Source organism: Myripristis murdjan, chromosome 21 (genome assembly GCF_902150065.1).
Source record: "Myripristis murdjan chromosome 21, fMyrMur1.1, whole genome shotgun sequence".
Lineage (NCBI taxonomy): Eukaryota > Metazoa > Chordata > Actinopteri > Holocentriformes > Holocentridae > Myripristis > Myripristis murdjan.
Genome location: NC_044000.1, coordinates 26,791,219 through 26,806,393, shown reverse-complemented (window position 1 = coordinate 26,806,393; position 15,175 = coordinate 26,791,219).

The window sequence follows — 15,175 nt, the reverse complement described above, 5'->3', positions numbered from 1 at the left end:
GGCCGGCACCAGGTCTGCCAGATCTGACAGGTGCGCCGCGCATACAGACTGCCGTGCTTTCATTATAAACCGACTTTTGTTTATATGCGCAACGCGGCGATTTGCCGGTAATCGCACTGCGCGCATTAAACGATTTTTGCGGAGGCAGGGGGAAAGTTGCATGATTTACACCGTATCCACCTTCGCGCTGCGTGCGTGACCGTGCATGTGCTCGTGCATGAACGCTTGGGCGCGGTACAAACTTTGTAATGGTGAGTAGCCTCTAACTCATTCATTTCATTGGATAATATGCCGGTGGGGTGAGGGGAAGTCCCTGATTGATCGAAAAGATTCTTCTGATTGGCTGGGCCTCTTGTAAAAGTGGCCCAGCCGATAGATCACAGATAAACAGAATCGTTTTTAGTCAAAAGTAAAAAAGGCTCTTAATGAGCACCTCAGCGTGAGAAATCGGAGGTGTGGCGTGAGAGCGTGTGAAGCCAATCAAATGCGTGAGTCTCACGGCCAATGCGTGAGAGTTGGCAGCTCTGCAAGTATGAATGTGCATCCTTAAGTCTGGAAGCCAGGGTTAGCGGTCAAAGTTACATAGTGTTGCTACCCTGTATGTTGAACTTCTGTTTACCTTGTACATGGAGTGATGCCATAGGCAGTCAGTGTTCATTCATATGTGGAATGTTGAATGTTGAATGTTCAATTCATACTGAATTCTCATTTAATATGAATTGCTTGTTATTTAGAACATGTTCCATATCAAAATAAATACAAGTCATTTGTATAATTGTACCACCGTTGTTGAGTCATTTTTAATCTGGGCCAAATAGGGCATGTGTGGTTATTACATGGCTTGATTAAGGTATACTTGAGGCTGACATCTGGTGCCAGTGCAGAAACTGTTCGGGGCCAGAACAGGACCAGCAGTGTGTCCGCAGCTGGCTTTGTGCTGGCCCATGTATGGGCCAGCTCTGGCAAATGAGATCTGGGCCACCAAAGGGCCGTCATTCTTTGCGGTATGTCGGCCGAGTGTAAGTGCATTATGTGGGCCAGAATTGGGCCAGACCAATTTTGCTATGTGGGTAGGCTATTTCTGGCAGTAAATGTAACTAGCAAACTCCACCTGGCTCAGTCAGCTCCTTTTTAAGATTGTAATTTCACATATTTGGGGCATGGCATCGCTGGGAAATGCTCCTGTCTGAATTTCACTGAGCTGATAACCAAACTCCAGACAAACACTGACTTCTGTGAAACACCATGGGAAAAATTAGTGGTGTATCCATTCCTAAACAGTTGTGTGGTATTTATTCACGATACAACAATCAGTAATGATTTATTTCATTTGGGGCTGTATATGTCACAGAATAAGTAAACCTCACCAGTGTTAATACAAAACAAACAAATGGTTACACTTAACTTGGTTTAGTTTAGCTTTAGTTTAATTTAGTTTATTTGCACATTTATAAAAACACAGAAAATTAATGAATTAAAAATATATGTAACGTGCGGGTGAGGCAGAAACCCACGAGGGCTTATCTGGAGACCTCACCTCTGAGAAATAAAACATAGTAACAATAATACAGACAACAACAATATCAGAAATAAACATGAATGTCATTTACCTAAGAAATATTCTGTACAAACGTTGCAGAATGAAACTGTGCAAAACTGCACAAAGGATAAGTTAAACACAAAACAAAACAAACAGAATAAATAAATTCACAAAAACGTTACAAAAATCTGGGTTATGTACTGGAGTTTTTGGTTATCAGGGCATTTTTGAGTTTGATTTTATATCTGGACAAAGATAGGGCATCAGTGAGTAGGTGTCAATTTTTATTCCATAATGTGGCTGCACGGTATCTTACTGAATATTGTCCTCGAGATGTACGGTATATTGGCATGTACAGGTTATTGATGTGTCTGGTTGAATATTGGTGTAACTGAGAATTACATATAAAAAATGTTTTGAAACTTATTGGCAGATCTGTATTCATGTATTTCCACTTAAAAATAAAAGTGCATAATTGTAAAACGTTAATATCTAATAATATAGAACTAATGTTCTGTTATTTGGCTAACATGTTAGGAGTCGTCATTTTCTGGTGGGACACTTACCCAAAATGATAATAGTCTAGTTGGAAAGGGGGTCCACACGCATAGGGTGTTTTTTTATCGGGACCTGCTTTTTCTCAATCCTTGAAGGGTGTATTTTATGATTCTGCCAGGTACCAAGCTGAAATAATGTCCCATGGGGTTCATTTTTAACCCTTTCTTACAAAACCCTGGTACAAAATCCAAAAATGGAAAAAATAGAAAATAGCATAACTTTTGAACCATACACCCCAATAGCAAATTTCCTTTGGCTTGGATGTGGCCCACATAAACAGCGAAGATGTGGCCCATTTACGGAAGTGAATGACGGCCCATATCTGGCCCAAGTATATGCAAGCTGTTTGAGCCATAACACAGCTAGACCTCTACCGCAGCTGGACCAACTTCAAAGAAGCTCATATGGCTCATGGCTGGGCCTCATACAGCATGCCTTTATGGCTGAGTTCTGGTGAAGCCTAATGGCTCTTATGTGGCCCATATGTGGCTGACTGACCAAAATCCAGATTTTACCCAGAAGCTAAACTAATGTACACCAAACCTTTTACCTGGCCCACTTTCGGAAGTGAATGATGGGCCACACCTTGCCCTAGGGTATATTAGCCTTAACCATAACAAAACCAGACTTCTACCAGGAGTAAACTAAATATGGCCCTTATGTGGCCCACATGTGGCTGACAGACCAAAATCCAGATTTTATCCAGAAGCTAAACTAATTTACACCAAATCTTTTACTTTCAGAAGTGAATAATAGGGACGGCTGGGGCCTATCCCACTGCTCATTGGGCAGAAGGCAGGGAAACACCCTGGCTCGTCCATCACAGGGCAGACAGACACACACATACATTCACACCTAGGGGCAATTTGACCTATTCATGTTTTTGGACTATGGGAGGAAACTCATACAGATACAGAGAGAACATGCAAACTCCACACACTAAGGACCCTTGGTGCCTGGCGGGGAATCAAACCCAGGACCTTCTTACTGTGAGGCACTAGTCCTAACCACTACACTGCCATGCCACCCTACTAGGAGTTAACTAAATACAACTTCTTTTGAATCATTGTTGCCGTTACATGGCCCATGTATGGTTGACAGAGTGATATTGGTACTTGAAGTGAATGACAGGTCAAATCTCGCACCAAATACTACTACTACTACTACTACTACTACTACTACTAATAATAATAATAATAATAATTTTAGTGCAATATGAGCAGTGATTAAGTTCCCCTGTATATGGATCACTTTAACCATCCAGAATATATATGAAAATGAAACACACAAGTTTTCCTTCAAAGTTGTATTTCACAATCAAATGTGGTAATTCAGTGTAAAAATATAACAGTACAAAAATATGTGAACAGCACAAAAATATATTATATATAAACAGTATGTTATGTAACAATAAGAAATTAACATAGTTTGAATTTGGCTGAATTTGAACTGTCAGCTTCAGCTCTTTGCTTTTCATGAGCATTTTTTGTCGTTCTTGTGGAGTTTGCATGTTCTCTCTCTCTTTCGCCCAGTGAGCGGTGGGATAGGCCCCAGCAGTCCCCATCATTCACTTCTGAAAGTAAAAGATTTGGTGTAAATTAGTTTAGCTTCTGGATGAAATTTGGATTTTGGTCTGTCAGCCACATGTGGGCCACATAAGGGCCATATTTAGTTTACTCCTGGTAGAAGTCTGGCTTTGTTATGGTTCAGTTAAGGCTAATATACCCTAGAGCCAGGTGTGGCCCATCATTCACTTCTGTTAATGGGCCACATCTTTGCTGTTTACTTGGGCCACATCCAAGCCAAAGGAAATTTGCTATTGGGGTGGCAGTCACTTTTTGAAGATATGGCCAAACCAACATGGTTATCATGTGGCCCATGTGTGTTTTGCCATATCACATTTGCCAGTTAAAAATCACATGTGGCCCAAAAGTAAAATCTATTATCTGGGCCAAGTGCTTCAATTACAGAACTGTCCCATAGGAGAAATTCCCTCCAATTTTGAAGGTATGGCCAAACCAACGTGGTTAGGATGTGGCCCTCATGTGTTTTGACTTACCACATCTCAGCCAAAGGTGCCAGCTAGACGCCACATGTGGCCCAAAAGTCAATGCTATCAGGGCATGCTATTCATTTATCACAACACTTGTTCACCAAGCACAAGGCTGTAATACGAAAAGTGATATTTTTCCCTGCTTGGTCCAAACCCTGCCTCTTTCAGCTCACTGTTTAAGCTAATAGCTAATGATTGTTTCCAAGCTGAAGCGAGTGCAGTGCAGTGAGGGAGAGAGAGGACAGAGCACAGGAGGAGCAAATACTGAGCTTTTTAGTCTTTCAAAAAGTCTGTCAGGATATTAATGTTAGAAATAGTTCATATTTTACTGATATTTTGAGTTTGTCTCTAGATAGATATCTACTTTTTGCATTTTAAACTGCATTATTTTGTGGCATAGTTCGATTTCATTTTCTTATTTGATCTAAAAGGGAGAGTGTACAGCTCAAACATACTGTATGTCACTATTTGATGCCATATCTCGCTTTGTTTTTTGTTGACACTACAATAAATCTGTTTTTTGAAGAATAGTTTGATGTAGTTAGATTATTCAAGGTATTTCCTGTAGTTTTAGAGCTTATTTTGAGTTTCTAGTTCTTGCAAAGCTACTTTGATGGACTGTAGTGGAAATAGAACAGTGAGTAAAGAAATTTCGTTAGAGGATTATTGCTCTTAATAGCATTATTTAAAACATATGAACATACTGAGGGCTCAGCACTGTACTGCAAATTTCAATGGAGCATAAGAGAGTTCAGAGAGAGATGCACAATCGTGCCAGACAGCAATTTTTTCATGTCCCCCCCAAGAATTACTCTCTGAAATTTTGCTGTTTATCCCAGCCCTGTACTGTACATGTTTTCTAAGATGTTGACAGATATGCCATGAAATGCATGTGTGTTTATGGCAATCGCCAAAGTGGAACTATACAGCAGTACAGAGACAGGATACCATTTAGCCTAAAGGCATTTTTAATAAAGCCAAAGAGGAAGGAAAGTGTGACAACACAAAGTTACATATCACTGATTCTTGGGAATTTGGATAAAACAGGTTTTAATTTTGAGAAAAAAAGTGATTTAAATTACAAAATCTGAAGGTATATCATTATAGGCCAAGGTTTTGGCTGTTCAGCAATGTACCGGTGCAACCTCCTCATTTTGCATTTTTTTCATAAAATAGGTTTTTCCAGTTATTAGGCTACTTTGTTTTTGTCAACACCATCACCGTAATGTTTTTTTTTTTTATTTGAAAAACATAGTTTTGTATTAAAGAGACTATTATTTTAATAACTCAACAGCACCAAAGAAACATATTGTAAGCATATTCATTTAAAACCAATATAACTGCCTCTGACGGTGGTGACACTAATCTGACGGTGGTGACAGTCGGCTCATAAAACCACACATTTCCAAAATTTATACCACTCAAGTCAATGGCTTCTTGCTTAACAACTTTATTTAACTCTTTGGTACAAAAAATAACAATCCTGAGCACTGTTATAAGCATTTTTCAGACTTTAGTCATCGCCGTCAGACAGAAAACTGGACGGTGGTGACGTCTGACGGTGGTGACAAAAACCTACTCTTTCACATGATAAGCATGAGTTGTTCACATTAGCCAGCTTGTTTTCACCCTGTTGCTACCTGCATCAGACCTCTTCTTAAAAAGTATACATTTATTCCATAATCTAATTTAATAGTTTTTATACAGAAGTGACGGTGTTGACAATTTATGGTTGTGACAGCAGCAGTGTCCAAAAATATGAAGAGATTTAAGAGAAAATAGCAAACTTCCAGGAGCCTGAGCGGTCTTGAAGCATGCAGTAGAACTGAAGGTTTGAAAAGGGTTCCTCAGGAATGTAATTGACCTAGTAGTTTTTTTTTATTATTATTTTTTAAATAAATATCTGACGGTGGTGACAAATATCTGGGACACATTTTGAGCAACCACAAAATAATAGTAAATATTGTTCAAAACCCATCGTTTGTAGTTTTTAATACATATTATGATGTACTCTTTCATGTGGTAAAGATATTATTCAGTGTAATTATTACTTTTTGTTGTTTTAATCAAGTTGAAATGATGATCTCCTGTCCAAGGACAACTGGTTTTGTAGGCCATGGGCCAGCATATAATCATTAAATTAATTCAAATTAAAAATAAACCTATGAAAAAACCTTACAAATGTGCAAAGGACCCCCTTATTATGCCCTTGATTCTTTTTATTCATTAAAATGTTGTAAATTTCCAGCAGAAATAGCATTTTTCTTAGTGGGACATGATTTATCCAAATTCTCAAGAATCAGTGATATGATGACACAGTTCACCACAGTGCGCTGAAGTGCTGCCTTGGCACATTTGCATCTTCCACAACAACCCCTTTTTGCAACCACAGCAGAGGAGGTTGCAACATGCCAGGCTTGCTTCTGGTAGTGTGGTCCAGTCAACTTCCCATCCATCTGTCAGAATCAGAATCAACCTTGCTGTCACATGACACATTTTACAGGTGTAAAAAAGTGGGTTAAATTATTCATTCATTCATTCATTGACCCGCCTTTGTCCTTCCTCTTCCATCCCCAGTCACCTGGGGAGGGGAGTTCAAGGACTGCAACCATGGCCTGTCCCTGTGCTGATTACCTGTTTCTCAGTGGCAAGAGACGTAACACGTCCCAAGTTGCCAGGAGGGAGAACGGCTCAGCTTCGTTCTCATCAATATGTAGATACTCCAGCCAATTTCCAGGAATGCCACTGGATGGCTCAGCCAACCAGCCAAAGCCCATTAACAATACCACCAGGATAAAAAAAAATCTCCATCGAATTAGCTGGCCTCCAGTCCAAGAAAAATCTCAACAACAAATACCATCCCTGCAGAATGACCGTTCCTTGTTCTCAAGGCTCTACATTGCATCACAGACACATGATGGAAATCAGGATGAGTTCTTTGAGCATGAAAACAAGGTATGTCCAACAGCACTGTCACAATTGGGCAAGCTGAGAACTGGTACCAAGTTGGACTTGGTGGGCTGTTTGATGGACCTGGTTCCTTCACATTCATTCATTCCTGATGGGGCTGCTATCGTGAACATGCTGCGACCTGGTGCTGCAAAGACATTTTCATATTATGCACAGCATGTGTTCTTGCCATACATCCAGTCCAGTCTCAGCTGGAGCATGTCTGCAAAGTTGATGTTGTGTGGGATGAACTTCAGCACTCATCATGCTTAAATCGTCTGTACTCGAGATACATCGGGTCTTGCATCATGCACACATGAGGAGGCTGAAACACACATCATACTACACCTGGAAGATGCTGTGAAGGAACGGTATGACAACCTCCCTATATACACTGTTGACACAAATGTGCTGGTACTGGCAGTGACAGCAGCCCAATGCCTCAACATTGCTCAGCTGTGGGTTGCCTTTGGAGCTGGGAATAGTTCCCGGCATTTAGCAGCTCATGAGATGGCGAGGGCATTAGGCCCAGATCGATGTGTAGCCTTGCCAAGATGTTCCTTGCCCTTACTGGTTGTGACACTGTGTCATCATTTGGAGGCAGGGGCAAGAAGATGACATGGCATGCATGGAAGAACTTCAGTGATGTGACTCGTGCCTTCTGTGCCTTGGCTACCTAACCAGACACCGTAGATGACTGGATGGAGCCTCTTGAGTGATTTGTGGTATTGCTGAAGGACCGCACTATCAGCCAGGAATGACAGAACCAGCTGTTCACCCAAAAAGGTAGAACAATTGATGGACCCCCCCTACACAAGCAGCACTACATACAAAGAGGGCAGCCTACCAAGCTGGTCACTGCTGGGGCAGGCCGTGGTTGCAGTCCCTGAACTCCCCTCCCCAGGTGACTGGGGATGGAAGAGGAACGACAAAGGCGGGTCAATGATTGAATGAATAATTTAACCCACTTTTTTACACCTGTAAAATGTGTCATGTGACAGCAAGGTTGATTCTGATTCTGACAGATGGATGGGAAGTTGACTGGACCACACTACCAGAAGCAAGCCTGGCATGTTGCAACCTCCTCTGCTGTGGTTGCAAAAAGGGGTTGTTGTGGAAGATGCAAATGTGCCGAGGCAGCACTTCAGCGCACTGTGGTGAACTGTGTCATCATATGCAACTTTGTGTTGTCACACTTTCCTTCCTCTTTGGCTTTATTAAAAATGCCTTTAGGCTAAATGGTATCCTGTCTCTGTACTGCTGTATAGTTCCACTTTGGCGATTGCCATAAACACACATGCATTTCATGGCATATCTGTCAACATCTTAGAAAACATGTAGAGTATACTCTACCAAAACAGATATTTTGATGGTTTTTACTACTATTTAATTAACTGAATGCCAGAAATATGTAGTTAAGTTGTTGCAAGCATCTTGTATATAGTACCACTGTATTCCTCATCCTTGAAAATGTAGGATTAGCCACCAGGACAACACGTTCTCACTCCCAATGCGTCAACAGCCTGACGAATGGTCAGGGTCCCTTAGCGTCACATGCTGACGCACCCGTTTCTTGTCAGTTTTCGATGAGTTGGGTAACCCAACAGACTTACATAGAACTCCCACAATGTGCCACGGGAAGCATTTGAGGTGTCAACTAACTCTTTGTTGTCATGGTAACGTGACGTTTTATGCATCATATAACGTGGCAAGAAAGTCTGCCCAACCTGATCTCACAGAAATCTGTGAAATGAGCACGACCTCTTAATAACGCATTGCGTGCTCCTCGCACGTAACCTGTTTTAATCATAGATTTCTATGGTTTTAATTCCATGTGGTCACCACACAAACAGTGTCCACTGAAAGTCAGCAAGGATCCGTGCTGGACACACGGATTCTCGGCTTCAAAGACGTCACACTGTGGGTGGTGGTTCATAGATCCCGGAAGTGCAAATTTAATAGATATTCTGAAAAATAGTTCTGATTATTAGCCATAACGTAACTTACCACGAGCTATGAGGTTGTGTAACAATGGCATTTGCTTCTGCCGAGTCCACAAGTCCCGTATAATATCAACTTTATTTTAAGAAAACACGTTTTATTTGCGATGTCATATCACGGAGAAGTACTACATTACCCATAATCCTAATCAGCGACGTGTCTGATTTGACAGCTTTCATCAATAAAGTGCATGAAAGTTGTCAAATCTTCTTAAAAGAAGATTATAATATGCTGATATGTTACGCCATTGAAAACCACCCTTTCAGTCAGCGAAACATAGTGGGTGGAAAAACCGTGGAAACACATCAAAAATAGCACTAAAGATTCATTTTTTTGTTTTTGTTTTTTTCATGACACATCTTTACTCGTGATATAAACATAGGCTACATGTTAAGGTTATACTTTTGCTGTTGAAAAACTACCGTATGTATGTTTTCTAAACCTAATTTCACAACTTATATCCTAACCCGGAAGAGGCGTACCAGAACTACAATCTGCGTGGAGTTGCAACACACAGAGGTGTCCTGCGCCATACGTTTTGTAGTTCTAATATGTTATTTCTATTATATGATGTTGTGATCACTAATTTTTCAATCTTTATTATAGTTTTTGGGTGTGGGAAGAACGCCTGTTTGGTCAGATTTTATTTATTTTTTTCTTAAGATAGTGAAATCATGTTTTTTCCATGTTTTGACACTAGTCAGTGGCGCCCCCTATTGGCTTGCCATCGGGTATGATAGTAGAGGTCAAGAGCTTTCCAAAAATGTTGACCCCCTGTCTGTATCATTTTTGTTGCTGCACTGTAAGCCTTTAAAAGTGTCTCAGGTGGCCATATTAAATTAAAACCAAACCATTCGTCAGGCTGTTGACGCAATGGGAGTGGGATCGTGTTGACCAGGATCAAGATCCTCGGTGGTCTAGAACCTGAGTTACAGGTAAAATCACAGCAGGTGGCAGCCATTTTGAAAAATGGTTGTCACGGTTACCACGGGACAAATCTGTGGTGGCCCTATAGCCAAAAATTATTCTTAGGGCATGCTCTAACAGTGTGCCAAATTTCATGCTTGTATCGTAAAGTGCACGGTTTCATCGAAATATTGCACGTAGCTGCTGGACTATCAGTCCGCTTGTTGTTTTTGTGTGATTTTTGTCCTGAAATGGAGTCAAGATGTGCTTGAATCTTAATAAAAACCATTTAATGGATTCACTGGGTCCAAATTGAATGGAAAAATGTGTTCATTTGTCCCTGTTGCGTATATGGTTCAAAAGTTATGCTATTTTCTATTTTTTCCATTTTCGGATTTTGTACCAGGGTTTTGTAAGAAAAGGTTAAAAATGAACCCCATGGGACATTATTTCAGCTTGGTACCTGGCAGGATCTTAAAATACACCCTTCAAGGATTTAGAAAAAGCAGGTCCGGATAAAAAACGCACCCTATGCGTGTGGACCCCCTTTTCCAACTAGACTATAATGGTAGTCACTAAATACATGACACACATGGAGCTGTTTCCTCACATCTGCTGGTGTTGGTCTGGGAGGGTTTATACTTCTGCATCTTGTGCTACACACCTCAATCACCTCCACCCGCCGCCTCACTGAAGGCTCACCGGTGAAGGGGAACGTGTTCTGATAGGAAGTACAAGACATGTTCAGAAGTTTCCTGAAAATTGCAACTAAAATGGATTCCATGTTTTGTTTTGGTTTTTTTTTTTCCATGGACCCTGGTGGTTAAAAAGTCTGCATGACCTACAATCTGATGGTGTTTTTATAGTGTTTGTTTTATGTTTTATGGGTCAAATGTTGTTTTAGGATTACCCGCCACTTGATGTAGTAAAACATTTATTTAATTCATGCACTTTACTACCACAAGAAAACTTGCATTCTCATTTGCATCAGCATGAGCAGAACAGTGATGTCAGTCACTTTTGATCTGATGTTAAACCAAAACCACAATGGAGCTGCCAGGCTCTGATGGGAAGAACCTCCTCCCTTTTCCTCCAACACACATGGGGAGGTGACATCACGTCCGGCCGGCTGGTAGATAGAACACTCCTGTGGTTAGAGAGCGACTCAGTCTGTGGTTCACAAGTTAGAGTGTTAGCTCCACCTGTCCTCACACACCTCTGCTACCAGCAGCAACAACACTGATACCACTGATACAGATAGGACTAATAATGTAATAATGAATAGCAATATCACCTCTGCACTTCACCACCGTCCCAGCATGCACCTGTGCACTCTGTTTCTTCGTGCTCAAATTTAAAAGATTTCTCTCCTGCACAGCGACTCTTTTTCTACAAGCGAGCCAATTTAGGAGCAGAGACCTTCATCAGCCGTCAGGAGAGCAACACAACAGAAGCATCAAAGTTCAACCCGGGATGAAAAGGAGCAATGGGAATCCGGTTCCGGCCGGAAAAGAGCAGATAACACCTTGGCAGACCAGAGATCAGTCAGTAAATCAGCTACTGGATCCACATGAAAATATCATCTGCATATGCCAAAGGGATCAGTGATCAGTGATAAGTGATAACAGTGGAGCTGCCTGATGGTTAAACCTGAGAGAGGAAAGAGATACAAACTACAAATATACAAATGACCAAAAAGGTAACATTTCACAGAAAAATATAAAAAACCATAAAGTACATAAATTCCTCAGTGAGCTATCTAAAAAGATACAATGAGACATACTCAACAGTACATTTACATTTTTAACATTTTTACTTTTTTGTAGAATTAGTGCACATATTTTTGATACAGCTTTATACATATACATATGTACATGTATAAAGTTGTATGTTGTATGTTCCAGAGGTTCCCCAGAAAAATGGGGGAATATTTTAATTTCATCATTAGCTTACTTCATTGACTAGAAGCCAGCCTAATGACAGAATGTTTAAGACTGTTTTCCGTGTGACTCTTCACTGTTAATCTGCTAATCTGCAGTGACTGTTAATCTGCTAATTTGCAGTACAAAGAGTTTTGGAACAACTAAGTCTGGGTCCTGATGTGTGTCAGAGAGGGGAGATCCCCTGGCCCACTGCCTGTACATAAAAATGTCAGCAGGACTGGAGACATGCACATCACACACTTCTGAGGAAACCTGAAGCACAGCGCCAGGCAGGAGGCCCAGACGGCTGAATCTAACCGGTGAACTGAAGCCTGAGACCTGAACTCAATCCATGGACGAAATTTTGATTTCAGAGGTGGGGGGGACACAACTGGCTTGAGTGGGGGGACTTCTTGAACAGTGCCATGATATCTACCCTACACCTCAAAGCAATGTGAATTTCAAAATATGTATACAACAGAGGCTTTTAAATACAAAGTTGTCATACAGAAATTTCACAGACACAAGTAGCAAAAAAAAAAAAAGAAAGTAAAACTCAAACTCTTTTAGTTCACTGTGTTTTCTCGTAGTTCTTCTAGTTTTCTATTGTTACTTTTCATCTCACTGATCTCCTTGTAGTTTTTTTTATTCTATTGTTACTTTTAAGTTCACTGTTCCATTTGTGGTTTGACTGGTTGTAAAGCATATAGCATAAAATTATCACCCAATTCTGTGTTTCACCTTGTTAGTGAACTTCACTCCAACTCATTACCACCAATATTACACTTATTTTTGGAATGTATGGTCAATAGACCTCATTTACATAAAATTATACCTCATTTTTGAGTACAAATAAGCAGAAATTCTGAATTATTTTGACTATAGTTAAACTCAGGCATAAATGGATGGATTATCGCAGACTGGTATATGTGAAAATGAAATGAAATAATTTCAATGTTTGGACCACCACCCAGCACCACCCAGTGATGGGTGGATCAAATTGACCAGGGAATATCACAGGAGGGGAGAAATTGAAAAAAATATCCATAATTCAATGCAAGTAGTGATCATCAGTTTTATTTGAAGTGAGTGTGACAGAGAACCATCTGCCATTTTCAGGCGGTTATATGGAAGAAAATCAAATCTTAAATATAAAAGAAAAGTGAACACGGGTCAATTTGACTCAAAGACCACAGAATGGTTAACTATTAACATTTAACATAATCCACTTAGCCAAAGCTTCCAAACACATGTTGTCTTCGATCATTGGACTTAAAGTAGCAGATGAAGACAGACTCCTGGCTAACTAGCTGAGCACCGCTGATGCGCAACGCTTTTCTCTCTCTCTCTCTCTTTTTTTTTTTCACCGGTGAGCAAGTCCAGGCGCTGTTTACAACCAGATGGAGTGACAGCGGGGACGGCCAATCACATATTAGCAAGACATGGCAGAGCCAATCGAAGAGCTTGTGGGCGGTCTCAAGGGAAAAGGCTTCAGTTTAGTCCAGTAATTTTAGGCCAAAATTGGGGTCAACCTCGGACAAATTGCAAGAGAAGCAAACTCAACTGATTTTGTATCCTCAGTTTGTCCTGAGTGAGGGGAAAAAAAAAGTCCCAAGGAATCCCTTTGGTGGAAAGTTTTGAAAATCACCTATTTATGACCACATATTACCAAAAAACACTGTTTTTAACACACAGGGGAAAGGGGTTCAAAATTTTACTTTCAGATATCACTATAAAAATTCACAAGTTGATTACACACACAAAGACAAGAAAAAAAAGTCAATTACAAGTTCTTTGAATTATTCTGTTTATACATGCATATCACACATTATCTGATCTGATATGCACTAATAAGGAATATAAGGAATAAATGCCAGAACAGATATTCAAACAGTGAATTAAAAGGTTAATATATATATATATATATATATATATATATATATATATAGATAGATAGATAGATAGATAGATAGATAGATAGATATAGTAACCTTTTAATTCACTGTTTTATATATATATATATATATATATATATATATATATATATATATATTCTATTTTGTATAGAATTTTTGATTTTTTACTTAATCAAAAATTCTGTATTATAACAACATGTCATGGCATTGGTAACAAAAAAAAAAAAAGGTTGAGAAATAAGCAAGTTATGATTTATTTTAATTGTACAGGCACTGCACAGTGGGAGGGATGCCCCCTTTGCAATGGCCACCGTGTAAGCATGTCACTCAGCGTGCTACAACAGCGCCATGACGTATCGAGCTTTCTTTCCATATCTGTGGGAGAGTCGGCAGCAGGGACGTCACAGGATCGATACCCAGGCACCGTCCCGGCAGCAGACGGCTGAAAACGATGCCAACAGTTGTACATTAAAGCGTAAATGCATTTTTGATCATGTGTGTTTCTGACATATCACAAACATAAATCATGTTGAGTGACATTTTCGTTACTTCAGCCACCAAAACCACTTGGTTAGTGTTAGCGAAAGGAGAGGTTTGGGCAACAAAACCGTGTGATTAAAGAAATATTCCAGCATTTTTTGCAAAATCCCCTTGAGATAAGATGTTGGATACCATTTTCACGTCCGTACGTCCAGTGGTTCTGGGTACTGGGTAAACGCTGCAGTATTCCTTTAGCTCCGATGCCACAACATTTAGACCATCATGGAACATGAAAGAGTTATAACATTAAAATACGTCTCACAGGTTAATGCAACAATAATTTAAAGATTCAAGATACAAGAAGCTTTATTGTCAGTTCTGCAGTCATGTGCCAGACATACAGAGAATCGAAAAAAATGTTTCACTCTGACCTTATCCACGGTGCAAACAGTGCAAAAAAATAGCACAAAAAAAGGTAAGTATAAAAACACAATTTAAATAGTGCAAAAGAAAAAAACAACAATACAAGAAGCAATATAAAAACAATATTAAACAATTGGATGCAACAAAACACAAAAACAAAACAACAACTCTCATTCCGCAGTGACTGTGTGTTGAGGGAGTACTGGTCGAGTTTAGTGGTTGTTTAAAGTGGCTGGTGCCTTTTGTGGGTGGGGCAGTTCAGAGTCAACACGCTTTCCAGGGCCTCGGACAGTACACGCGTGCGTGCGTGCGTGCGTGCGTGTGTGGGGCAGCAGTGACACAGTCTATGCCACAGAGGGGAGAGAGTTCAGTTTCCTGACAGCTTGGTGGATGAAGCTGTTCAAGAGTCTGGTGGAGCGAGCCCGGA